This window comes from Chionomys nivalis, chromosome 8, assembly GCF_950005125.1.
Source record: "Chionomys nivalis chromosome 8, mChiNiv1.1, whole genome shotgun sequence".
Classification (NCBI taxonomy): domain Eukaryota; kingdom Metazoa; phylum Chordata; class Mammalia; order Rodentia; family Cricetidae; genus Chionomys; species Chionomys nivalis.
In genome coordinates, this window is record NC_080093.1 from 87,673,778 (window position 1) to 87,698,418 (window position 24,641).

The window sequence follows — 24,641 nt, forward strand, 5'->3', positions numbered from 1 at the left end:
CCAAAGGTCCTGAGTTCAATTCTCAGCAACCACATGGTGGTTCACAACCATCTGTAATGGGGTCTGGTGCCCTCTTCTGACCTGCAGGTATACACACAGACAGAATATTGTATACATAATAAATAAATAAATAAATAAATATTTTAAAAAACCTTTCTTTTATCCAGTAGAAAGGCTATGAGACAAAAATGTGTGCTCTTTGTGCATGTCCACATACCAAAAAATAAAGGCACACACCACCACTGCCCAGCCCTATGGGGGCCATTCTTATTCAACCACCACATGTAAGATGCAATTCTGTTAATCCTATTGATTGATTGAAGTAGTGCACTACTCTTTAGCTTTGTTCTTAATTTTTTTTTTTTTTTTTTTGAGATCATGAACCTCTTTGAGAATGTATTGAAAGCTGTGGACCTTTCCTCCTCGAAATGAACTCAATACATATCAATCAGCAGTTCTGCATTTTCTATTGAGCATCTCTGGAAGAGTACATAATCTGCAGTGATTTTCCGAAAAGGGGAACTTATGGGTAAGAATGAGAGGAAAGATTTGGACAGGGCGATAACTCAGTGAGTAAAATGCTTGCGATACAAGTGTGAGGGCCTGAGTTCAAATCCCAAGAATCCATATAAAGCTGGATGTTGTGGCATGCATCATCTGTGGTCCAAGTGCTCCCTGTGGGAAGATAGGAAGCTGACAGAGGAAAATCCTTGAAGACCAGCTAGTCTGACATATGTAGCAGCAGCAAACAACAAAGAGACTTTGCCTTAAACAAGGTAGAAGGAGAGGACCACTCTGGAGTTTGTCCTTTGACCTCCACAAAGGCACAGTGGTACCTGTACACTTGAATGCAAATGAACAAGCCACATGCATACAAAACGGGGGGAGTATTCTTCCCTGTGTATTAATTTATATATATTTTTAAAGTTTGTAATCAACTATTACATCTTACCTATATTGTATGCAAAAATGCTTTTATTTTATTTTATTTTTAAATTAAAATTTCTGCCTCCTCTCCGTTTCCCATTTCCCTCCCCCTCCTCCCACACATCGCCCCTCCCCCCACTCCCCTCCCCCTCTCCCCACTCCATTCCCTCTCCCTCTCGATACTGAAGAGCAGTCCAAATTCCCTGCCCTGCGGGAAGTCCAAGGTCCTTCCACTTCTATCTAGGTTCAGGAAGGTGAGCATCCAAACAGGCTAGGCTCCCACAAAGCCAGTTCATGTATTAGGATCGAAACCTAGTGCCATTGTCCTTGGCTTCTCATCAGCCTTCATTGTCCACCATGTTCAGAGAGTCCGGTTTCATCCCATGCTTATTCAGTCCCAGTCCAGCTGGCCTTGGTGGGCTCCCAATAGATCAGTTCCACTGTCACAGCCTTCATCTGGCGATGGATCGAGATAGAGACAGAGACCCAATTTGGAGCAACGGACTGAGCTCTTAAGTTCCAAATGAGGAGCAGAAAGAGGGAGAACATGAGCAAGGAAGTCAGGACCACGAGGGGTGCACCCACCCACTGCAAAAATACTTTTTAAATCAGTGTCAAAAAGTTATACGGCAGTGCTCTGAATTTCCTATTTCTTGCAATTCAAAAAATTAAATCTTGGAGTGGTGAGATTGCCCAGTTAATGATAAAGTCATTTGCTACTAAGACTGGTGAATCTGAGTTAAATCCATAGAAACCAAGTGATACAAAGAGAGAAGGTGTAGCATGAATTCTAGTTGGTCTTAATAATAAAAATCCAGAGTCAGATATAGGGGTTAATGCTGAAGATCAGAGAAGCAGAGAAGCTAGCCACTAGAGAGTTCTTTAACCTCTACCAATACTCAAATTGAAGGGGCCATCTTGTCCTTAGACTGCATCTCCACATTCCATCTGTCTCCACCAAACCTCAGACTGCCCTGAACTCCTGTCTCCTGCCTTATATTCCTCTCTCTACCCAGCCATACCACTTCTGTCTCTACCTACCTAGTGTTGGGATTAAAGGTGTGTGATCCCAAGTGCTAGGATCACCTTTGTGTGAGCTGTTTCTCTTTTAGACAAATTTGTTCTTGTTGTAGCTCAGGGTGGCTGTGAACTAATGGAGATCCCTCTGCCTCTGTCTCCTGAGTCCTGGGATTAAAGGTGTGTGACACTACTCCCTGGCCTCTAGTAGCTTAGCTCTGCACTCTCATCTTCAGGTAAGCTTTATTTATTACAATACAAATGAATTATCACTGCATTTCCCCTTTTTGTCTAAAATAAAAAGGAAGGCTATAACTAATATAAGAAAAACTATATACAGTAAGTACAATAACTATATACAATATATACAGGCAATAAATATATCAACAGTGTCTAGTTTATTTGTATTTGACAAATTCAGAGAAAATACTCCATTATCTGTCCAATCTTGGTGAGTCCAAAGTGTTGTATATAATTCACTTTCTATTCTAACTTGCAATACCAATTCAAAATTATCTTTTTATGTCTCTTAACCTTATATACTTTATATTTCTTTAGTTAATTTCTATTTTGAGTCTAGTAAGCAAGGAAAACTATATCTAGTCTTCAACTCCCTCAGAGACCTAAGAAGAAAATCATATTAACTGAGTAAGCAGGAGGTACAAGCAAGCAATTTCAAAAAAAAAAAAAAGTGTGAGAAATGACAGAAACAGCTGGCTGCCCAGACAGTCACCCAAAGTTCCTCTGCAACATTGGGACATCCGTCTTCAGCCTATAGGCCTAGAATGTTCAACAAATTTTTCTATGAAGCAGGACTTTTTTGTTTTTTTGTTTTTGAGATAGGGTTTCTCTGTGGCTTTGGAGCCTGTCCTGGAACTAGCTTTTGTAGACCAGGCTGGCCTCAAACTCACAGAGATCCGCCTGCCTCTGCCTCCTGAGTGCTGGGATTAAAGGTGTGCGCCACCACGGCCCGGCGAAGCAGGACTTTTGAAGGACTATCCCATCTTGTTTTGAAAATGTTTGCCAGTCACTCTCTTTTGTGTCCTGCTTGTCCAATTTGAAAAACATACTTTAAACAGTTGAGGTAGGAACACTTTCTTGCCCAGTGGCTTACTTTTGCCACAAAGGAAGTAAACTCCATGTGGAGTTTCTTTGATGCCCTTCTTTTCTGAAGTAAGTATTTTGGTGCTGCCAAGATCAGACATGTCTCATTGCCGTAAAAAAGAATCTGTTATTAAAACATCTTAAATGCCATATTCTGTGGATCTCTGAAGTGTTTGAGCTGTGTATCTAAAATATATCTGTTTGACCTTGAAAATATATCTAATATGACTACAAGTTCGATTGTAATAGGTGACTAACTACTAATCTGAATTTCCTTATTATCCTAAGTAGTTGGTAATAATAATTTTCAAGGGCTAAAATTTGCATTACATTGTTAATTGAGCTGTAAGGATACAATGTAGTGGCACAATGCCTTGAACATGAGTAGAAATGTATGCACAGTATGTTCTAACAAAATTAATCTCAAATTTTTATCAATATACAAAATTTGTATACAAAAACCTAATCCATTGTAAAATATTTAAAACTGGTAGTTTCTTCTTTAAAAGTAGATTCAGTAATCTACATTTTTATCTTAACATGTATATAAGGATTTCTTTTTAGAGTAGATTCAATAATCTCCCCCTTTATCCTATCATATCTATACCTCCTTTTTTCTTTTTAAAACAAGAGCCCTGAATCTAATCTCCTCTGTTTATCCTTTTTCCTGACCTTTACCAATAACAACTTGTAACCAATCCCCCTAAACAGTGACGACTTTCCATAACCCAATGAAAGACCGAAAACTACCACCCAACCTCCTGCCTGTTGTCTTCTGCAAGTTGTCTTCTGACCACCACATGTGTGCTGTGACATGTGTGTACTCACCACATACATACACCAAAATAAGTAATTTAAAAATTTTTAATGAAGCAGTCTTTACTCAGATATACATTTAGTTAGTTTTTCTGGATTACAGGTTAGAGTGAAATCAGTAGTTTCAGTAGAGTGGTTTAGCAATTGCCTCATAGTTAAAATGACCCTTTTGGAGGGCAACTCTTTAAGACCCTGGGTGTTCTAAGAGGAGGAATGTGAAAACATTCAGGGAAGCTCCGAAAGCTCAGGAAGTAAATAACACAAAGGCTTTGGGAAATCCCTGAAATTGATGATATAGACTGGTTCCTCCCTCTGTCAGCATGCAAACTGTGAGAACAGCAGAGACATTCACAAACAAGCTGGGAAAGGCTCAGACTTACTGCACTGCCTACAGAAGACACTCTTCAATTTGGGGAGCAACCTGCAGATTGTCCAGTGAGCCCCAGGTTTCCAGATTTGTCAGCCATGCTAATGTTGGGGTGGGCTTTGGTGATGCAGTTGCCTTTGAGTCATTTCTGCTCCTGTAAGTGACCCAGTACAACTCACTTGGCTTTGATGGGATTCTTCACTTGGGTCTGTTGATGGTTTCCTTTCTAGGATGAGGTGTTTGTTAAGGTCTACACAGGAATAGTGTCATAAGACCTGCTAGTGCTCTATATTTAACAAAATCTTTCTGATTCCTCAGTAATCTATTAATTAATTAATTAATTAATTAATTTATTTATTTATTTTTTTTTTTGGTTTTTTGAGACAGGGTTTCTCTGTGGCTTTGGAGCCTGTCCTGGAACTAGCTCTTGTACACCAGACTGGTCTCGAACTCACAGAGATTCACCTGCCTCTGCCTCCCAAGTGCTGGGATTAAAGGCGTGCGCCACCACCGCCCGGCTTAAAATGTTTTGTTAAACACAGGTTTTGTTTTTTTTTCTTTTAGAGGTAGGCCGTAGAGGTAGCTGTGTCCAAGTATTATTGTGAAGGAAAAAATTTCAATTTATAAAATATTTTCATGATTCCTTTGGGGAAGCTTGTGTGAGTCTGTGGTAATGGTGGGGCTTTCCTGGAAGGAAAATTGTGCACTGTACAAGTAAAAAAGTAAAGATATTATCAGATAGCCTAGTGTTGAATGGCCTTGGGGATTCTAAGTCAGCAGGCCTAGACTGGAGCCTATTTGTGACAACTGCTTAGATCTAAGTGAGAAACCAGCGAGTGACTCTACACACGCCACAGTGCTTGAGGGCTTGGACATAAAGTGCAAAGCCAAAGAGAGAGCAAACAAGACTTGATAACATTCGTGGTGATCCCTTCCTGCCTCGGCCTTCTGCCTGGGTTATATATGCACCACTGTATTGGGCTCCTTTTGTACTTGTCAGAGTTCTTTTTTATTTTTACATTTTTTTTTTTTTTTTTTTGGTTTTTCGAGACAGGCTTTGGAGCCTGTCCTGGAACTAGCTCTTGTAGACCAGGCTGGTCTCGAACTCACAGAGATCCGCCTGCCTCTGCCTCCCAAGTGCTGGGATTAAAGGCGTGCGCCACCACTGCCCGGCCATTATTTTTACATTTTTACTTGTGAGTGTGTGTGTGCATGTGCCATGATGAACATGTAGGTGTCAGAGGACAATTTTCAGAAGTCAGGTCTCACCTTCCACTTTTTTGAGGAAGGGTTTTGCTGCTATGGAGACTAGCTTCCATTGAAGAAGGGCAGTTCCCATCTCCCATGAATGTTGTGATTACAGATGCACCTGGCTTTTTATTTGGGTCCTGGGGACTGAGTTAGGGTTGTTAGATTTGTATGGCTAGTGCTTTTACTTGATGAACAACTGTGCAGGGTTTTAACCTGTTTCCCAGTGTGCTTCGAATTCTGCAGATTTGTAGACTTGAGGTATTGATGCCAATGCTGGCCCAGAATCTTTTTTAATTTTTGCTATTTAGATTTTTATTTTATTTAGTCTGCACATGTGTATGTCCACAACAGGGGTGCCTGGTGCCCACCGAGTTTCAAAGAGAGGCATGGTGCGCCTGGAAATGAAGTTACCAGTGGTTGTGAACCACCACATGGGTGCTAGGAATCAAACCTGGTCCTCAGCAAGAGTGACTAGTACTCTTGGCCCACCTGAGAGTCTTACAGCTCATGTGAAAGCCTCAAGGGTGAACATGGGGTGAATTATGTTTGTTTGTGTCTTTATTTATCTTGAGACAGGGTCTCTTAAAGAGCTCAGACTCGCCTTGAACTGACTGTATAGCTAAAGACGAAAATGATTCTGGTCTTCCTGCCTCCACTTCCCACATGCTAGGATTACAGGTGTGTATATCACCATACCCAATTTTTATGCAGCAGTGGGAATCAAACCTAGGGCTTCTGGAGTGTAGGTAAGCCATCTACCAACTAAGCAATATCCCAGCCCTGCTTTTTGTTCTTGAGACAGGGTTTCCCCGCTTATCTCAGACTGGCTTTCAACTCACAACAATCCTCCTGCCTTAGCATCCTAAGTGCTGAAATGACAACTATGTATTATTACATCCAGCTGCTTTAGAAATGAATCTCTTCTCAAGTCTGCGTGAATGGAAAGCAGATTGGATTAAATAGCACTTAGTAAATTTATAGAGGCATGGTTAATATTTTTTGTTTGTTTTTCTGTTTTTTTTTTTTTTTTTTTTTGAGGCAAGGTCTCACAATGTAGCCTTGGCTTGCCTAGAACTTGCAGTGTACACAAGGCTGGCCTCCGACTCAGAGAGATCTCTCTATCTCTGCCTTCTTAGTGCGTGTGCCACTACGCCTGGCTTTTTATTTATTTGATGATTAATATTTTAAAAAGCATTTCCCAGATGATTTCAAATAACATTCAAGTTTGGCAGTTTAATATTCTTAAATATTAGAAAAGGACTTTGGGCTGGGCGGTGATGGCACATGGCTTTAACCCCAGCACTTGGGAGGTAAAGGCAGGCAGATCTCTGTGAGTTCGAGGCTAGCCTGGTCTACAAAACAATTTCCAGAACAGCTAGGACTATTACACAGAGAAAAAAGGAAGGAAGGAAGGAGGGAGGGAGGGAGGGAGGGAAGGAAGGAAAGAAAGAAAGAAAAGGATTTGGAGATGAAGCAGGAAGGTTGAGAATTTAAGGTCATCTTCAGTTATATAGCATACTGGAGGCTAACTGGATTACATGAGACGGTTTGGTTGGACCCATCAGCTTAGCCCCTAACGTCCTTATTCAAAAAAAAGTCTGAAATGATTGGCTGGGGCCTTCACCCCAGCTCCTGGCATCCATTTTGGAATGTTGAGTGGAAAGCTTCATTTCAAGCCCCTCCTCCGGGAGTTGCCTCAGTCCACACTCCACCTCCCAGAAAGCCCACCAAACGGTTACCCCTCCCCAGGGAAGGTCAAAACCACTCCCACATGCTATTTAAACTGCCTCCCAGAGAACAAACATGTGGTCTCCCCTTTTCCCTCTCCAGTGGTCAGTCCAGATTTCCACCACCTGGGAGTGCTGGTATCCATTAAACCTGGGCCTTTTCTAATTTGGTCTGATCTGGTTTGATTTGGACTATTGCATCGGTGGAGAGGCTTACAAGGGCCAAAGGAAAATACTTAACAGAGACCCCTGTCTCCAAACCAACCAAACAAACACACAACCCCCTAGACTACCAGGACCCCCAAATCTAAACAAAAAAACTAAAGAAAAAGAAAGGATGTTTGAGCCAGGTGGTGGTGGCGCACGCCTTTAATCCAATCCTAGCACTTAGGAGGCAGAGGTAGGCGGATCTCTGTGAGTTTGAAGCCAGCCTGGTGTACAAGAGCTAGTTCCAGGACAGGTTCCAAAGCTACAGAGAAACCCTGTCTCAAAAAACCAAAAAAAAAAAAAAAAAAAAAAAAAAAGTTTGGAAACATCTGTCCTAGAAAGCTGAGTCATCTAGGCCAACCATGTCTCCCATTTTCCTGATACAGAGAAACCTAGCTGTTTGCGCCAGAAAGCATAGCTCCACAGCCAGGCTAACACGCACATGTGTTGGGGGAAAACTGCTTCATGAATATTAGAGCTACAGACCCAAAAATATTAAAATATTAGAGCCACAGACCCAGCTACAGTCTTTTCCTCAAAGAAAAAGCAAAAACAGTATGTCAAAGTGAAATTAATGAACAAAACTCCAGACAACTCATTTGCTTAAGTGCAGGACTTAAAACAGAAAAAGGGAATAAAATCCATCTCTGTGGCGTCATGTTCTGTTTTGGTATGCAGTAAAATAGTTGAATTTTAAGTCCCTCAGAGTTAAAAAGTACAGACACATAGCTATAAGATATGTTGCCAGGAATCTGTATGAAGCATAACCCTGTAATCAAGCTGTACTGTACTTCTCTACACAAAGAGAGCCAAAGCTACTACATCTGAAAATTAGGGAACTTTCATTTGCCTGACAGAAGACAGTACAGAGGAAATGGCTTGGAGGCAGAGGAGAAGTAGGAGAGAGGATGAAAGGACTGTATTCATGCTATCCAAATTAGAGTCTGGATGTTTATGCTCAAATCTTGTCTTGGCTCTGTGTTGAGGGCACTGAACAACTGGGACATGGGAAAGTGTATCTCTGAAGTCCCTAATTTAGGCACTAAACAGACCAAATTCCTTCCACAAATGCTTCCTATTTTCAGCAGTCTGTGTTCTGGACATACATTGTGATTAAGTGCACAGCTGGTTAGTGCTAACCACTACTTCTCTTTTGCTGCCCGCTCTTCCCGTAGCTCTTCTTTCATTCTGTTGTTTGTAAGTGACATGCCTCTACACTACTGCAGCCTGGGAAGTGTTACTATTTATCTGTATTTCTAGCTATACTTCTACTCTTTTTTTTTTTCTTACAATGTCTTCCTTTGTTGCCCAGGTTTGTCTCAAACTTTTGACTCCTTGTCTCAGCCTATTGAGAAGCTGTAATCACAGGCATTTCACCATGCTCAGCTTATTTATCTTTTATTCACCCAAATAGCATGAATGCATTGTGGATATATTTCATGGAAGGTACATAGGATGTGATTGTGAGCAAACAAGTGGCGCCTGTTCTCAGAGCATATTATCTTCCTAATAAACTCAGACATAATCTGCCTTGTTCATCCAACAAAGTGAATACTTGGTTAATGAAAATTTTAAAAAAATCCAGATTTGTTTTCTCTCTCTCTCTCTCTCTCTCTCTCTCTGGCTTTTTTGAGACAGGGTTTCTGTAGCTTTGGAACCTGTCCTAGAACTAGCTCTTGTAGACCAGACTGGCCTTGAACTCACAGAGATCTGCCTGCCTCTGCCTCCTGAGTGCTGGGAGTAAAGGCATGTGCCACCACTGCCTCGCACCAGATGTGTTTCTAATAAATATTTGGCCAATGTTAGCTACTCACTAATGCTCACATAAGTGGAACTAAGATTCAGGATTATATTTAGAAACTTTTAAGGTATGTTAATTTTAATCCTGAAAAAGCAGGTCTAGTAAAGGTTTTCTTAGGAATTAAAACAGCTCCAAACATGAACTGACAAGATGTCTCAGTGGGTAAAAGTGCTTGCCTTAAGTTCATTTCTGGAACTTACATAAAAATCTGGATGTAGGGGCTAGATAGGTCCAGTGGTTATAGTGCTTGCTGCTCTTGCAGAAGGCCACAGTTCAGTTCCCAGTACCCATGTGGACAGTAATTCCGGCTCCAGAGCATCCAGTGCCCTCTTCTAGACTTCATGAGAACTTGTACTTATTGGTGCACATAACCACACATAGAACACACATGTATGTAATTTAAATAATAGAATAATTTTTAAACCACCAGAGGCAGTAGCAGTTTGTGTCTGAAATCCCAGCCCCCCTACAGTGAGATGGGAGGCAGAGACAGGAGAATCAAACAGAGGTCAAAGGTCAGGTATTCTGGAATACAATATGGCAGAAAGAAGATATAGATAGAACTTGACTCAATAAGTAGAAGAGGAGAACTAACTACTGAAAGTTGTTCTCTGACTTTTACACATGTTCTGTAGAAAGCATGCAACTATGGATATGTACACCAACATGCGCACACACAGAGTTTGTGCATAATTTGTATATTAAGTATAATTTGTAAATAAAGTTTTCAGACAAAAAGAATAATTTGTACCTCATCATTGCCTCTTGCAATTGCTTTAGTACACATAACAGATCCCAGCAGCTAGAGATGAAAACAATGAATGTCCTGGGTCTCTTTGGAGGAAAGCCTTGATGCCTTCTGTTCAGTTGGCTTCTCTATAGATGCCATCGTGGGGAAAATGGGACATTAATACAAGTTCTGTTAGTTTTAGAAGTGAGAGACTGACTGGTGCGCCTCTTTTACAGGGCAGATGGTGTAGTCAGTGGTACAGCTTGTGCTTCGTACGCATGCTTGAAGCCTCAGAACAATCTCTATCACCCTCCTTCTCCACTGCAACTCCTTAGAGCTTCAAGTGGAGTTTGCCAGGAATGTTACACTATGAGCTTGGCTTGTCATTGTCCATCTCCTGTGTCCTTTGTCCTCTTCCCTGCTGCCATGCAGGCATTCTTTCTGTGTTGGGGGAAGTATCACCCTAATTTAAGATTGGAGAGTAGAGAGACAAGTCTATCCAAGTATGGCCCAGTTCTCCTGTCAGTGAACTGTAGTAGAAACTCACTGATTCTGAGTTTGGAATACAACATACACCGCCTTGCTTAGTTTCAGGCAATTCCTTTGTTGTCCAGTATTTCAACAGCAGCTGAAATCTTGGGTTTTCCCAATGTAAAACTAGTTCCACTTACCAGGAATTGATTTATTTTTTCACTTAGGATGACTGCCACACTGAAGGTAAGGTCTCCAGAGGCAAAGCCTACTTGACAGTCCAGACATCTCTGATGTCACTATGATGGGGATAAAGAGTTAATACCAGAATTCATGTCTTATATCCTCTTTTGGCAAAGGAACAATTGTTTTTTTTTAAAAATCAGTTTAGTTCTTGCCACTATTTGTGTTTGATTATGAGCAAGTTGAATTATTTCCAGGATGAATCTTAAACTTATTATTTTTGGTGCTTGTCTTGCAGCTGAGTAAATATCTCTTTCGGATATGTGACAATTGAATTGGCCCTGGTTTTGAAACAGGTCTTGGCTTTAGAACCTGGTTATATTCATCTACACACATTGGTTCTTTTGAAATGCAACCAGTCAATATAAAATTATAGTGTGATTACAGACTAAACCCAGAGACTCACATTGTGCTATACACCAGCCCTAAAATTGTAAATTTTGTTTTGCTTTCAGACAAGGTCTCTCTGTATAGACCTGGCTATCCTGGAACTGGCCATGTAGACTAGGCTGGCCTTGAACCAGATCTGTTTGCCTCTGCTTCTCTAGTGCTGTGATTAAAGGCATGTGCCACCACTCTCCGCCAAATTATCAATTTGAAATTCTAAATTTTGAAAGTCAATTTTTACTGTTGCTCGTTCCAATTCCAAGATGTAGTTGTAAGTGATTTATGGGAGGAGAAATAAAATTATGTGGCTTTATAGAACCCCACCAAGTAAGTATTGGTCTGGATTGTACGTGACATAGTCTTTTCCAATGGATTGTTATACTGGATCAACAATTTTCCATTGAATTCCATTAATAAATAAGACAGTCACCAGTAACTGTTTCTCCATCATTGAATAACATTCATTTCTACCTTTTGGTTTTGCGTGCACGTGGAGTATTTTAAATTCTTATAATTCCTGTGGGGCTTAGACTTCAGAACAGATCCTTGCAACCCTAGAGCTTTAGTTCTGCTACTGGCTGCAATACCCAGGGTAACATCTTTTAATGTCGTTTGGGTCTCGTATGGCTCCTGGGCCCAAAGCCAGCAGAACGGAAAGAGCGCTTGGGTTTGTTTGAAGGCAAGTGGGCTGTACAGACAGTTTTTCCCAGACTTTCCCAGCTCCGGCTTTTCATGCATACCAGCAGAGCGGCTTTTTTCCTCCGGTGATTGAAACCATCTGGACTGCAGGGGGGGTCACGTGTGTATGAGAAAATGACATAAAGTTTCTGATCCCCTGTGCTTCTGCTCCAGATCCAGACAATCCTTGGTCGTATGGTGCCGAGGTGAAGGCGGTGCGGTCTGGGGACCCGACTTCCCACCCTGGTTTCCCTCCCCTGTCTCCCCCCAACTCCCCCGCCCCCGCTGAGCAGCACCCCCCCCCCCGCCCGGGAGCACACCCCTCCTCCCGGCTGCAGCAGCCCACCCTTTAGGTCTCTGGTGAAGGCACGCCTTCCCTGGTTCTGCAGCCTGCAGCCCGGGGCGCGGATACCCGCTCCCGCCGACCGCCCTCTCTACGGGAGCGGCCCCTCCTTCGGGCTGTGCGGCGCCGGGGCAGCTCGGGCCGCGCGGAGCTCCCGGCCAGCTCCGGCGCCTGAGGTAAGTGCTCCCGGGCGCCCGCAGGAGTCGCCTGCTCGCCGCGCTGTTTCAGCTCCCCATCGGGTGGCGGATAAGAAGCCGATTCCCGTTTTGTGGCGTACCAAGCCCTTCCGTTTTCCCTAATCAGGGCCCAGGCAGGGGCTCCTGCTGCGTGAGTACTAGCGTGAGGGCCGCGGCTTTATGAGTTGCAGGGGACTGCATTCCCGGGCGATCGTGAATAGCCCTGCCTTCCGGTCAGGCCCGGACTGCACTGTGTGGGGTGTGGAGCCCCGACCAGGGTCTGGAGTTGTGCACAACTGCGGATCGCAGGCAGCCTGGGAGACACAGTTGAGCTGCGTTTACCTGAGCCTGTGTAGCTCCAGTGCAGCTGGGTGAGCTCACATAGGCACCCACACAGACTAGCTTCCTAGTCAAACAAAGGAAATTAACTTAGTCTTCTATCACTTGGACCTGTTAAACGGGGTTTGTTGCTCTATACACTTCTTACACTTTCCCGTGTGAACGAAATGACCTAGCACCGAAGGAACATACTTCAGCATTTGTGTTGCCTTAAGGGTCTGAAAAGCTAGTATCCAAGTAAAAGTGAAAGACTGAACATTTTCTAGTGTTTTTAAAAGGAGTATTGCAGTATTCTGGGGGAATTTTGTATGACCATAATTTATAATCGCTTAAATATGGATAAAATAGCTTCTTGATCAAATGAAAGAATTTGCCATAATGGCTCAAACCAGCTCTTGATCTCATTTCCAACCAGATGTTTCAGCTTTTGCATTGCAGGGTAATGGTAAAGAAGTAGTTATCCAATGTCCAAGATGTTAAGGGCCACAAGGAAACCCCCAATTGACCACATAATTGCTTTGTTTTGTTTTTGTTTTCTACAAAGGGTGTTTTTCAGAAGATGGACACCTTTGTTGATTTTTTTTCGGGGGCAGGAGGCAAAGGTCTCACGTAGTTCAGGCTGGTTCAAAACTCCTGAGCCTTTTGCCTCCACCTCCCAAATACTGGGATTACAGGTGTGGAAACACCGTGCCCTTCTCCCTTCGTGGAGTTTTTTTTCTTCCACGAAGTATGAGATTTCTAAAGTATCAGAAATAGTGTAAATTCTAGAAAACCTAATCTAAAGGACTGAATTAATTGTCTTTGATCTCCAAATACTATGCTGAATTAGGAAGACTCAGAGGCTCCAGTAAATGCATACTGTGAAGCAAAAGCTGTCTGGATTCCACTGGCCTGGGTGACAGGCTTTAGGAGACTAACAGATTCAGCACTCTTTCATATTTACTAAGTAAACATTACCTTTGGAAAGACAGCAAAAGATGGGGAAGAGATTAATTCAGATAAATATTGGGAGAAAGATACATATTGGAAGTGTTTCCAATTCCTTAATTGGGTCAGAAAGGAACTCTTTTTCTAGCAGTTTCAAGGTAACCTTTATCATCAATTATTTTCTATTGTGGCTGTTTTTGTAATTAGTGAAGTGCTTGCTCTTCAATTTGTATACTTGTGGAGAAAGAATTGACACAAATAAATATCTAGTTGATTGATTTATAAGAATTATAGGTCATCAACTAGAAAATGGTTATGAGGCAGGAGCATGTCCCAGAAGAGATGCTGTTTGAGTCAGGCTTGGAAGTGTGGTTGTCCAAATGAATGGTACAGAGTTGTTGGTGGGGTTTTCAAGAGAACAGAATGGGCCATTTGCATGGAAACTAGGGAGAAAAGTCAAAAGGAGCAATACTCTGTGCCATGAGCCCTTGGATGCTCTCTCATCATTCACTGTTGCTCCTGTTTTAAGGAGACAGGATAAGGGCGATAGGTAACCTGTTCAAGATGGCACAGCAGTCACTGGCAGACCAGGGACTTAGGTGCCCACTTTGCTGACTCAGTCTCCAGTGCTGTTTCCACAGTGAGCAGTGGGAGGTCAGCCACAGGGACTGTGGTGAGCTTGGATTCTGGCTCAAGGGCTAGAATCCCACAGACATCATCAAGCTTCTAAAAGTTTTTGAGGAAAGCAATGATGACCAGAACAATGGTTTTAGAAGACTTATGTGACATTGGTGTACAGGAATGTGATGCCATAGCTTCATAATCAGGAAGCTAAAAAAGAAATGTAACCAAAGTATCTGGGTGTTTCAGTTTATGCTCCATTGGTAGTAAGTATCCTGCAGTAAGTAGCTGGATAACTGGGGAGCAGTTAGTTGTGTTGACCACAGGGTTGCTGGGAAAAAGAATGGAGCTGAATGTGAGCTGGCAGCCCTGAAATGGGCTGTGTGTGGAGCAGTTCCACAGGTGCCTTGTCCTGTATGTTCTGTGTGGGGTTTGCAATGCTCCAGTAACGGTTGTTTCTTTGACAACTACCCTGAGAGCTAGAGTTTAGTGCTGTGATTTAAGAGCCTTTCCTTGCCTGCCCTCAACGTTTTGAGATGCTCTCCATACATATATTCTCTTGCTTCCAATTAAAAATGCTGAATTTTAAAATAAGAAAAACACGAATTGAGATTACCCTTCTTGATGAGACCAATACCAAATGGGGCCAATATACTTCACTTTTCGTTACTGGTGGAACAATAAGAAGCCTGTGGAGGACTATTGCGTGGTAATGTAGAAGGATTTAGAGATTTCTTACCAAGGAATTGTGTTTGTGTGTACTGCTACAGAACATAAGGGGTCCTTGAATCCCCAGGTTCATAGACAGGCTCCTGACTCTTGACAGATACTGGATACAGGAAGGGCAGTGGTAGATGGAGTTATCTCATTAGACTTCTGCTTGAACAGCCTGGAGTTCCTGCTGTTCCCTCTGTAGACTATAGGTTTTTCCTTCTGAACTTCTTTAGTATTCTGAAGACCTGGTTGTTAGAGGAAAGAGTATCAGATATTGGTAGGTGGCACAGAAAAGGTGGAAACTCCCTGGAATCTAGAGGGTGACCCTAGCAGGGACATCTAGTAATTAATATGGAGCCCGAACCATCCATTTTTTGTAACCAGACAAGGCTCTCAGTGGTGGGACTGGGACACTAACCCAGTCACAAAACCTTCCACCTACAATCTGTCCTGCCTACAAGATGTGTTGGGGCAATGGTAGCACAGAACTTGTGGGAGTGGCCAACCAGTGACCAGTTGAGGCCCATGCCTGGCATTGCCTGGATGACCAGGAACCAGAGGCTGGATAGTTCAGAGACCTAGGATCTCTGACCAAATACAACTGGCCAAAAAGAAAAATCACTAAAATAATTCCTAATGATGTTGTGCTATACTCATAGATTAGTGTCTAGTCCAGTCATTACCAGCGAATCTGCCCCTGGCAGCTGCTAGGAGTGGATGCTGAGTCCCATATTCAAACACTATGTAGAAAGAGAGCTCATGTTGGGTCTCCATCAGTTCCCTCCTCTTAGATCTCAAGGAATCCTGCAGAAGAAGGGGAGGAGGAGTTGTGGGAGCCAGTGGGGTCGAGAACACCAGGAGAGCACGTCCCTCAATCAACCAAGCAGTTGGGGGCTCACAAGAAACTGAAGTGACAGTCAAAGAGCCTGCATGGGTCTGCTCTGTATCCTCTGCATATATGTTATGATTATTGGCTTGGTTTTTTTTTTTTGGGGGGGGGGGAACTCTTGACTGGGAGTAGGGGTGTTTCTGACTCTTTTGCCTGCTCTTGGGACTCTTTTCCTCCTACTGGGTTACCTCACGTGGGAGGGTTTGTGCTTGGTCTTACTGTATCTTGTTGTAGTGTGTTTGGTTGACATCCCTGGAACACCTGCTCTTTTCTGGGGGAGATGGACAGGGGAGTGTATCTAGGGGAGAGGGAAGATGGGAGAAACTGGGAGGAGTGGAAGGAGAGGAAGCTGTGGCTGGGATGTATTGTATGAGAGGAGAATAAATAAAAATTTTAAATATAATAATAAAATATAATAATAAGGAGAGGAAAAGGCTAATATACAAAATATATTTAAAAAACTAAAAAAATCTGACATCAGGAAAACAAATAACCCACTTTAAAAATGGGTACACATCTAAACAGAGCATTCTCAAGAGAGGAAACTCAAATGGCTAAGAAACATAAAGAAATGTTCAGCATTTTTAATCAACGAAAATGCAAATCAAAACTATTTTGAGATTTCATCTTACATCTATCAGAATGACTAAGATCAATAAAACAAATGATAGCTCATCCTGTTGAGGATGTAGAATAAGGAGAACACTCATTCATTGCTGGTAGGAGTGCAAACTTGTACAACCACTGTGGAAATCAGTGTGGTGGTTCTTCAAGAAGATAGAAATTTTTTTATGTAGGTACTTAGTGTTATAAACTGATTTTTATTTTTATTTCTTTTTATAAATTAGAAACTTATTTCTTAAAACTGCCTTCATTGTGTCCCTTAAGATTGGGTATGTTGTCTGATGAATATCTTGCATATCACCTTAGAACCTTCATCTGGCGATGGATCGAGGTAGAGACAGAGTCTCAATTTGGAGCAACGGTCTGAGCTCTTAAGGTCCAAATGAGGAGCAGAAGGAGGGAGAACATGAACAAAAAATCAGGACCACGAGGGATGCACCCACCCACTGTGACAGTGGAACTGATTTATTGGGAGCCCACCAAGGCCAGCTGGTCTGGGACTGAATAAGCATGGGTTGATTCCGGACTCTCTGAGCATGGCGGTCAATGAAGACTGATGAGAAGCCAAGGACAATGGCACTAGGTTTCGATCCTAATACATGAACTGGCTTTGTGGGAGCTTAGCCTGTTTGGACGCTCACCTTTCTGGACGTAGATAGAAGGACCTTGGTCTTCCCGCAGGGCAGGGAATTTGGACTGCTCTTCAGTATCGAGAGGGAGGGGGAATGGAGTGGGGGGAGGAGAAGAGGAGTGGGGATAGGGGGAGGGGAGTGGGGGGAGGGGGCAATATTTGGGAGGAGGGGAGGGAAATGGGAAACGGGGAGCAGGTGGAAATTTTAATTAAAAAAGAATAAAAATAAATAAATAAATAAATAAACCCATATTTATTATCTAAAAAAAAAAAAAAGATTGGGTATGTTGTGTATCCATCTTCATTCAATAGACATGGGTATGTTGTGTATCCATTTTTATTCAGTGAACTTGGGTATGTTGTGTGTTAAATTTCATTCAATTCAGTTTTTAATTTTTTAATTTCTGTTGACTCATTTTTCATTCAGTGGTGAGTTGTTCAGTTCCATGAGTGTGTAAGCTTTTGTTGATAATATTGAGCTTTAGTCTGTGTGGCAGAGAGAATACAGGGTGTTAGTTCAATTTTCTTGTGTCTTTTGAAAGCTTTATGCCCCAAGTATGTGGCCAATTTTGGAGAAAATTCCATGAGCTGATTGATGGGAAGAAATTGCATTCTTTTGTGTTTGGGTGAAATGTTCTGTAAGTATCTATTGGGTCCATTTGGTTTATGACCTAGGTTAGCTCCAGCATTTCTGTTTAGTTTCTGTCTGGATGGCCTGTCTATTGGTGAGAGTGGGGTCTTGAAGTCACATTATCAGTGAATCAATATGTAGTTTAAGCTGTAGTAGTGTTTCTTTTGTGAACTTGAGTGCCCTTGTGTTTGGTGCATAGATGTTAAGAATTGTAATGTCTTCTTGGCAGATTTTCCTTTGATGAGTATGTAGTGTTCTTCCCTATCTCTTATTTCTTCTGATTAAGTTTGGCTTGAAGTTCTACTTTGTCAGATATTAGAATGGCTCCAGCAGCTTGCTTCTTGTGTACATTTGCTTAGAATATCTTTTTCCATCCTTTTACCCAGAGGTGATGTCTATCTTTGATGGTAAGGTATGTTTCCTGGATGCAGCAGAAGGATGGATCCTTATTTTTCATCCATTCTATTAGTCTGTGTCTTTTTTTTCTTATTTATTAAAGATTTCTGCCTCCTCCCCGCCACCGCCTCCCATTTCCCTCCCCTCCCCCAATCAACTCCCCCTCCCTTATCAGCCTGAAGAGCAGCCAGGGTTCCCTGCCCTGTGGGAAGTCCAAGGACCTCCCACCTCCTTCCAGGTCTTGTAAGGTGAGCATCCAAACAGCCTAGGCTCCCACAAAGCCAGTACGTGCAGTAGGATCAAAACCCAGTGCCATTGCTCTTGACTTCTCAGCAGCCCTCATTGTCTGCTATGTTCAGCGAGTCCAGTTTTATCCCATGCTTTTTCAGACCCAGTCCAGCTTGCCTTGGTGAGTTCCCGATAGAACATCCCCATTGTCTCAGTGTGTGCGTGCACCCCTCGCGGTCCTGAGTTCCTTACTCGTGCTCTCTCTTCTTCTGCTCCTCCTTTGGACCTTGGGATTCCAGCCTGATGCTCCAATGTGGGTCTGTGTCTCTGTCTCCTTTCATCGCCTGATGAAGGTTAATATCCAGGAGGATAACTATATGTTTTTCTTCTTATTTAGCTTCTCTAGGATCACGAATTATAGGCTCAATGTCCTTTATTTATGGCTAGAAACCAATTGTGAGTGAGTACATCCCATGTTCCTCTTTTTGGGTCTGGCTTACCTCACTCAGGATAGTGTTTTCTATTTCCGTCCATTTGCATGCAAAATTCAAGAAGTCATTGTTTTTTACTGCTGAGTAGTACTCTTAATATGTATATATTCCATACTTTCTTCATCCATTCTTCCATTGAAGGGCATCTAGGTTGTTTCCAGGTTCTGGCTATTACAAACAATGCTGCTATGAACATAGTTGAGCATATACTTTTGTTGTATGATAGGGCATCTCTTGGGTATACTCCCAAGAGTGGTATTGCTGGGTCCAGGGGTAGGTTGATCCCAAATTTCCTGAGAAACCGCCACACTACTTTCCAAAGTGGTTGCACAAGTTTGCATTACCACCAGCAATGGATGAGTGTACCCCTTATTCCACAATCTCTCCAGCAAAGGCTATCATTGGTGTTTTTGATTTTAGCCATTCTGACAGGTGTAAGATGATATCTTAAAGTTGTCTTGATTTGCATTTCCCTTATCGCTAAGGAAGTTGAGCCTGACCTTAAGTGTCTTTTGGCCATTTGAACTTCTTCTGTTGAGAATTCTCTGTTCATAGTCTGTGTCTTCTTATTGAAGAATTGAAACCATTAATGTAGAGAGTTATCAATGAGCAGTGTTTGTTAATTATTGTCATTTTGGGGTATGTGTGTGTGTTTCCGCTCTTTTGACTTGCTTGTATAGGATTACTCCTTGTTCTTTTTGGGGGTGTGGCTAACCTCTTTAGGTAGATGGTTTCTTTCTAACCTCTTCTGTAGGGCTAGATTTATAGATAGATTTTGCTTAAAATTGATTTATGGAATATCTTATTTTTCCCCATCTATTGTGATTGACAGTTTTGCTGAGTATAGTAGTCTGGGTTGGCATCTGTGGTCTCAGTCTATAGAACTAGATCTAGTCCCTTTTTGTTTTTGGAGTCTCCATTGAGAAGCCAAGAGTTATTTTAATAGATCTGTCTTTATATGATGCTTTGTCTTTTCCCCTTGTAGCTCTTAATATTCTGTTTTTTTTTTCTGTACATTTAGTGTTTGATTATTATGTGCTGAGGGGCCTTTCTTTTCTGGTCCAATCTCTTTGGTATTTTGTATGCTTCCTGTGTTGAAGGAACTGCCGGCTGCGTTCCTGCTGCCCGGCTCCTGGCCGCCAGCTAGCTTATGCCCCAAAATAACGACACACAAATTGTATTCTTTTAAACACTGCTTGGCCCATTTCTATTAATGTGTGTAGCACCACGAATGTGCACTTACCAGGAGGATTCTAGCCTACGTCCATCCTGGGTTGGAGCTTCATCGCGTCTGCCCCAGAGAGGAGAGCTATAGAGTGTGAGCTCACTTCCTCTTCCTCCCAGCATTCTGTTCTGTTTACTCCACCCACCTAAAGTCTGGCCTATCAAATGGGCCAAGGCAGTTTCTTTATTAGCCAATGGCCTTCCTCCATCATTTCCCCTTTTGCTGTTTAAACAAAAAGGAAAGGCTTTCACTTTAACATAGCAAAATTACATAACAAAACAGTTATAAAGCAAGAATGACAGTTATAATATTTACATCTACTTTATCTTTTATCATAACTAAGGAAAACTATAACTATAACTATCTATTCTTCAACTCCATCAAAGGCTCCAGAAGGATATAATATTACCTAAGTAAACAAGAAATAAGCAACTTCTAAACTCTAGAAATGACAGAGACATCTCGCTGCCTGGACAGTCACCCAAAGTTTCTCTGTACCGTTGGGGCATCCATCTTCGGCCTACAGACCCATAGTATCCAGAGACATTTCCATAAAGCAGGAAATTTCAAAGACAGTTCAGTCACTATCTGCTGTGTCCTGCAGAATGTCTCAGAGACTCCTTCATGAATCAGGAACCCCAAAAGGTCATCTCACCTTTAGGCAATTTCAGCAGTCCTCTCTCTGAGGGTTCTCTGTGTCCAGTTTATGCAATAGTCCAGGCAAGAGCAGTTTCTTGCCCAAATGGCTATCAAATTCCATAAGGAGCCTCTTCGATGCCCATCTTCCTTTTGAAGTAGCTAGTGCTGTCAGGAGCAGACGTGTCTCATTGTCATGAAAAGCCCTAAGTTATTAAAACATTAAATGTCCTGTTCTGTAGTCTTTGAAAGATATGAAGAATGTCTATCTAAATTATATCTATGTACATCTAGAAAATCTAACATGACTACAAGCTTGATTATTATTAATGATTATCCATTAACAACCTATATACATTACATTTTTAAGTGAACTACACAATCACAGTACCTTAATCAAGATCAGAAATACATATACATATAACAAAATTGACCTTAAATCTCTATCAATAAAGCAAAATCTATACTAATGCAAATTATTCATACCTATATCATATCCCCCTTTAAATGTAAAAGAACATTTATAAACAATATTTGGGAATATGGGCGCAGTTTTTTCTCTTCAAACTGCTTTGTGCTGAATGTGGGCGCTGTTAATCAGATCGTTTAGGGTGTAACCTGTGTGCCAGGTTTATCTCAGTTGGCAGTTGAATGAAGTAATTTTTTGAGGGTGTTCACAGCAACCTTTCAGGAGGGCGTGGTCTATCATACATATTGGGATAGAAGCAATCCATAGGGTCTCATCCTCTGTGAAAACAAAAGAAGGACTTTTCCAAAGCATCATAACCTTATATCCAAATTTTGAAGTCAAGGTATTTTCAAAATATCTATGTTGGTGGGCTGGAGAGATGGCTCAGTGGTTAAGAGCACTGACTGCTCTTCCAGAGGTCCTGAGTTCAATTCCCAGCAACCACATGGTGGCTCACAACCATCTCTAATGAGACCTGGTGCCCCCTTTTGGCATGCGGGCACACATGGAAGGAATGCTGTACACATAAGTAAAAACCTAAAAAAAAAAATTAAAAAAAATTTAAGGGGCTGGAGAGATGGCTCAGTGGTTAAGAGCATTGCCTGCTCTTCCAAAGGTCCTGAGTTCAATTCCCAGCAACCACATGGTGGCTCACAACCATCTGTAAGGAGGTCTGGTGCCCTCTTCTGGCCTGCAGACATGCACACAGACAGAATATTGTATACATAATAAATAAATAAATATTTAAAAAAATTTAAAAATATCTATGTTGGATTAGTTCAGCAGCATTTATAAACAAATATCTTTTAGCAGCTGTTGCTCTTTTCTCAGCATTCAAACAATTCAAAGAGAGCATAATAGCATACAGTATCAAGATTTTCTGAGTATTTTCCATCTTTGTGAGGCTTTATTTTAACCTTTATTTCGCTTATTTTTCCTTTTATTTTATATTCTCTGTATATCTTTGTCCTGGAATAACTCTGTAGACCAGGCTGTCCTTGAACTCTCAGAGATCCCTCTGTCTCTGCCTCCCAGGCATTGGGATTAAAGGCATGTGCTACCATACCTTGAAGTCACAGAGGTCAAACTACCTCTGCCTCCCAAGTGTTGGGATTAAAGGTGTGTACTATCACACCCAACTACTCTCTTTCTTCCTTTTTTTTGTTTTTTACTTTAAGAACTTTAACTTTTAGCCTGCATATATTTTTAACACACTGTGCATCATTTAAAGGTTTTTGTTTTGTTTTGTTTTTGAATCTCTCTTTACTGTATCTCTCTCTCTCTTTCTGACCATATGAGCCTTTAAATTACTGAGCAATATGGGTAGGATTAAAGCCGTGGCTTTGCCGACTAGATCCAGCCCATTCCTTAGCTTTCCAGCCTCATGTTTCCAGAGGTAACAGCTGTAGCCATTTTTATTGCAACAACTCTGTGGCGTTTCAGGGTCCCTGCCAGCAAACAAGCTGCAACACTATATCCACAGACAACACTCAAGTCCCCTTTCTGTAGTCGACCCTCCTGCCTCAAACAGTCAGAGTTTGCCCTGGCAGGAAGACCCAGAAAGCCAACATTTTTAAACGGTGCAGCTTTTTTCCTGCTACAGCTGAAAACCGAAAAGCATGCATTCAGCTTTTCATCAACACCGTTTAAGTGTTTCGTGGCAGAACCTCTTAAAAGAGCTACAGGATTTTGCAGCTAAAGCTGAGTCAGGAAGCCTCTCTTTGATGAGATCTCTGGCTTGCCTTTAGCAAGCAGAGCAGACCCAAGAAATTGCTGCTACCAAGAAAACATGCTTTACTCTATTCTTTCCCAAGCTTTCTCAGGCTTTCTGTGGATTGAGTTATCCATGTCTGGGCGCCATTCTGTTGAAGGAGCTGCGGGCTGTGTTCCTGCCGCCCGGCTCCTGGCCGCCAGCTAGCTTATGCCCCAAAATAACGACACAAATTGTATTCTTTTAAACACTGCTTGGCCCATTTCTATTAATGTGTGTAGCACCACGAGGTGCACTTACCAGGAAGATTCTAGCCTAGGTCCATCCTGGGTCAGAGCTTCATCGCGTCTGCCCCAGAGAGGAGAGCTATAGAGTGTGAGCTCACTTCCTCTTCCTCCCAGCATTCTGTTCTGTTTACTCCACCCACCTAAAGGCTGGCCTTTCAAATGGGCCAAGGCAGTTTCTTTATTAGCCAATGGTTTTTTTCCATCACTTCCTGTACTTTGATAGACATCACCTTCTTTAGGTTAGGGAAATTTTCTTTTATGATTTTGTTGAAAATATTTTCTTTGACCTCAGTTTCTTCTCCTTTCTCTATTCCTGCTATTCCGGGATTTGGCCTTTTCTAGTGTGATAGATTTCCTGGATGTTTTGTGCCAGAATTTTTTTTTAGACTTAAAATTTTCTTTGACTGATGTGTCCATTTTTTTTCTATCATGTCTTCAGTGCCTGAAATTCTGTTTCATCTCTATTATTCTGTGGGTGAGGCTTGCCTTGAGGTTCCTGTTCAAGTTCCTAAATTTTTCATTTCTATATTTACCTCAGTTTTGTTTTTCTTTATTGATTCTATTTCCAATTTTAGGTCTTGAATTATCTTATTAATTTCCTTTCACTGTTTGTGTCTTCATAGATTTCTTTAAGGGATTTATCCATTTCTTCTTTAAGGACCTCTATCATATTTGTAAAGACTATTTTAAGGTCTTTTTCTTGTGCTACAGCTATGTTGCAGACTCAGAGCCTATGATGGTAGGGTTGCTGGTCTCTAGTAAAGACATATTGTCCTGGCTGTTGACTGTGTTTTGGCACTAGCATCTAGGCCCCTGGGTATGGAAAGATTGTAATTATAGGTACTGATACCTGGTCCTGTTTTTGTTAGTTGGGTGTTCTGTTCCTTGGTTTCTGTTACCCTCTCTGGTTCTTAGGACAGTATTGTAGCTGTGCGTTGCCTGGTAGGAAATTCTTGGATTCTGATAGGTGTGGGGGTTTCAGGTACAATGCTTTTCTAGGTATTAGGAGCTGACACTTAGGAATGGGGATGGGCTAGGATGGGGGGTTGAGGGGATCCACAAGAGGGAGGAAAGCAGGTTGTTCTACCCGGATCTGCTTAGTGCCCTGGGGATGGCAGCAGAGAGTTAGGAGAGGCCACAAGAGGCGGTCTGCTACAGAACTACACGGGTGGGACTGGGGTTACATTAGGGGAGTAGAGGGAGAGTAAGGACTTGAAGTCCACTTACCTGTCTTACTGGCCTACTTGGTTTTGGAAGGCTTGGCTGGTGGGTTCCCAGGTAAAGTCTGGTGGAGTTCGGGGCTGGGTAGAGTGATGAGGCAGGGAAGGAAGGTTGGAGAGAAAGATCTGCGTGATTGTTGGAGTGGATGGAGGGTTGGTGGGAGTAGCAGGAGTTTCTGCTTCAGAGCTGGGGATGAGATTAGGGGAAGAGAAAGAGGTAAAGATTTGCAGTTAGCCTACTTGCTTCCCTAGCTGGAGTGCATGAAAGTTGCTAAACAAATAAATAAAAACAAAGGTCCTTTCAGCCCTCCACACACCCTTTATCATTCAGAGTCCTTAACTCTGGAGCCCTCAGTT

General features: G+C 42.1%; 1 protein-coding gene across 3 annotated transcripts in view; it reads left to right on the plus strand.

The window, feature by feature from the left end:
- The window catches only part of Dennd2b (DENN domain containing 2B), a 199,668-nt gene that overhangs the window by 30,803 nt on the left and 144,224 nt on the right, over window positions 1-24,641 (plus strand). For 2 of the 3 annotated variants that reach the window (XM_057777383.1, XM_057777385.1), the window contains exon 1: window positions 12,086-12,245. The exons of the other annotated variant lie outside the window; for it this stretch is intronic. The gene's annotated coding sequence lies outside the window, so the exon portion shown is untranslated. Of the gene's footprint in view, window positions 1-12,085; window positions 12,246-24,641 lie in introns of those variants that run through there. 3 annotated transcript variants of the gene reach the window in all.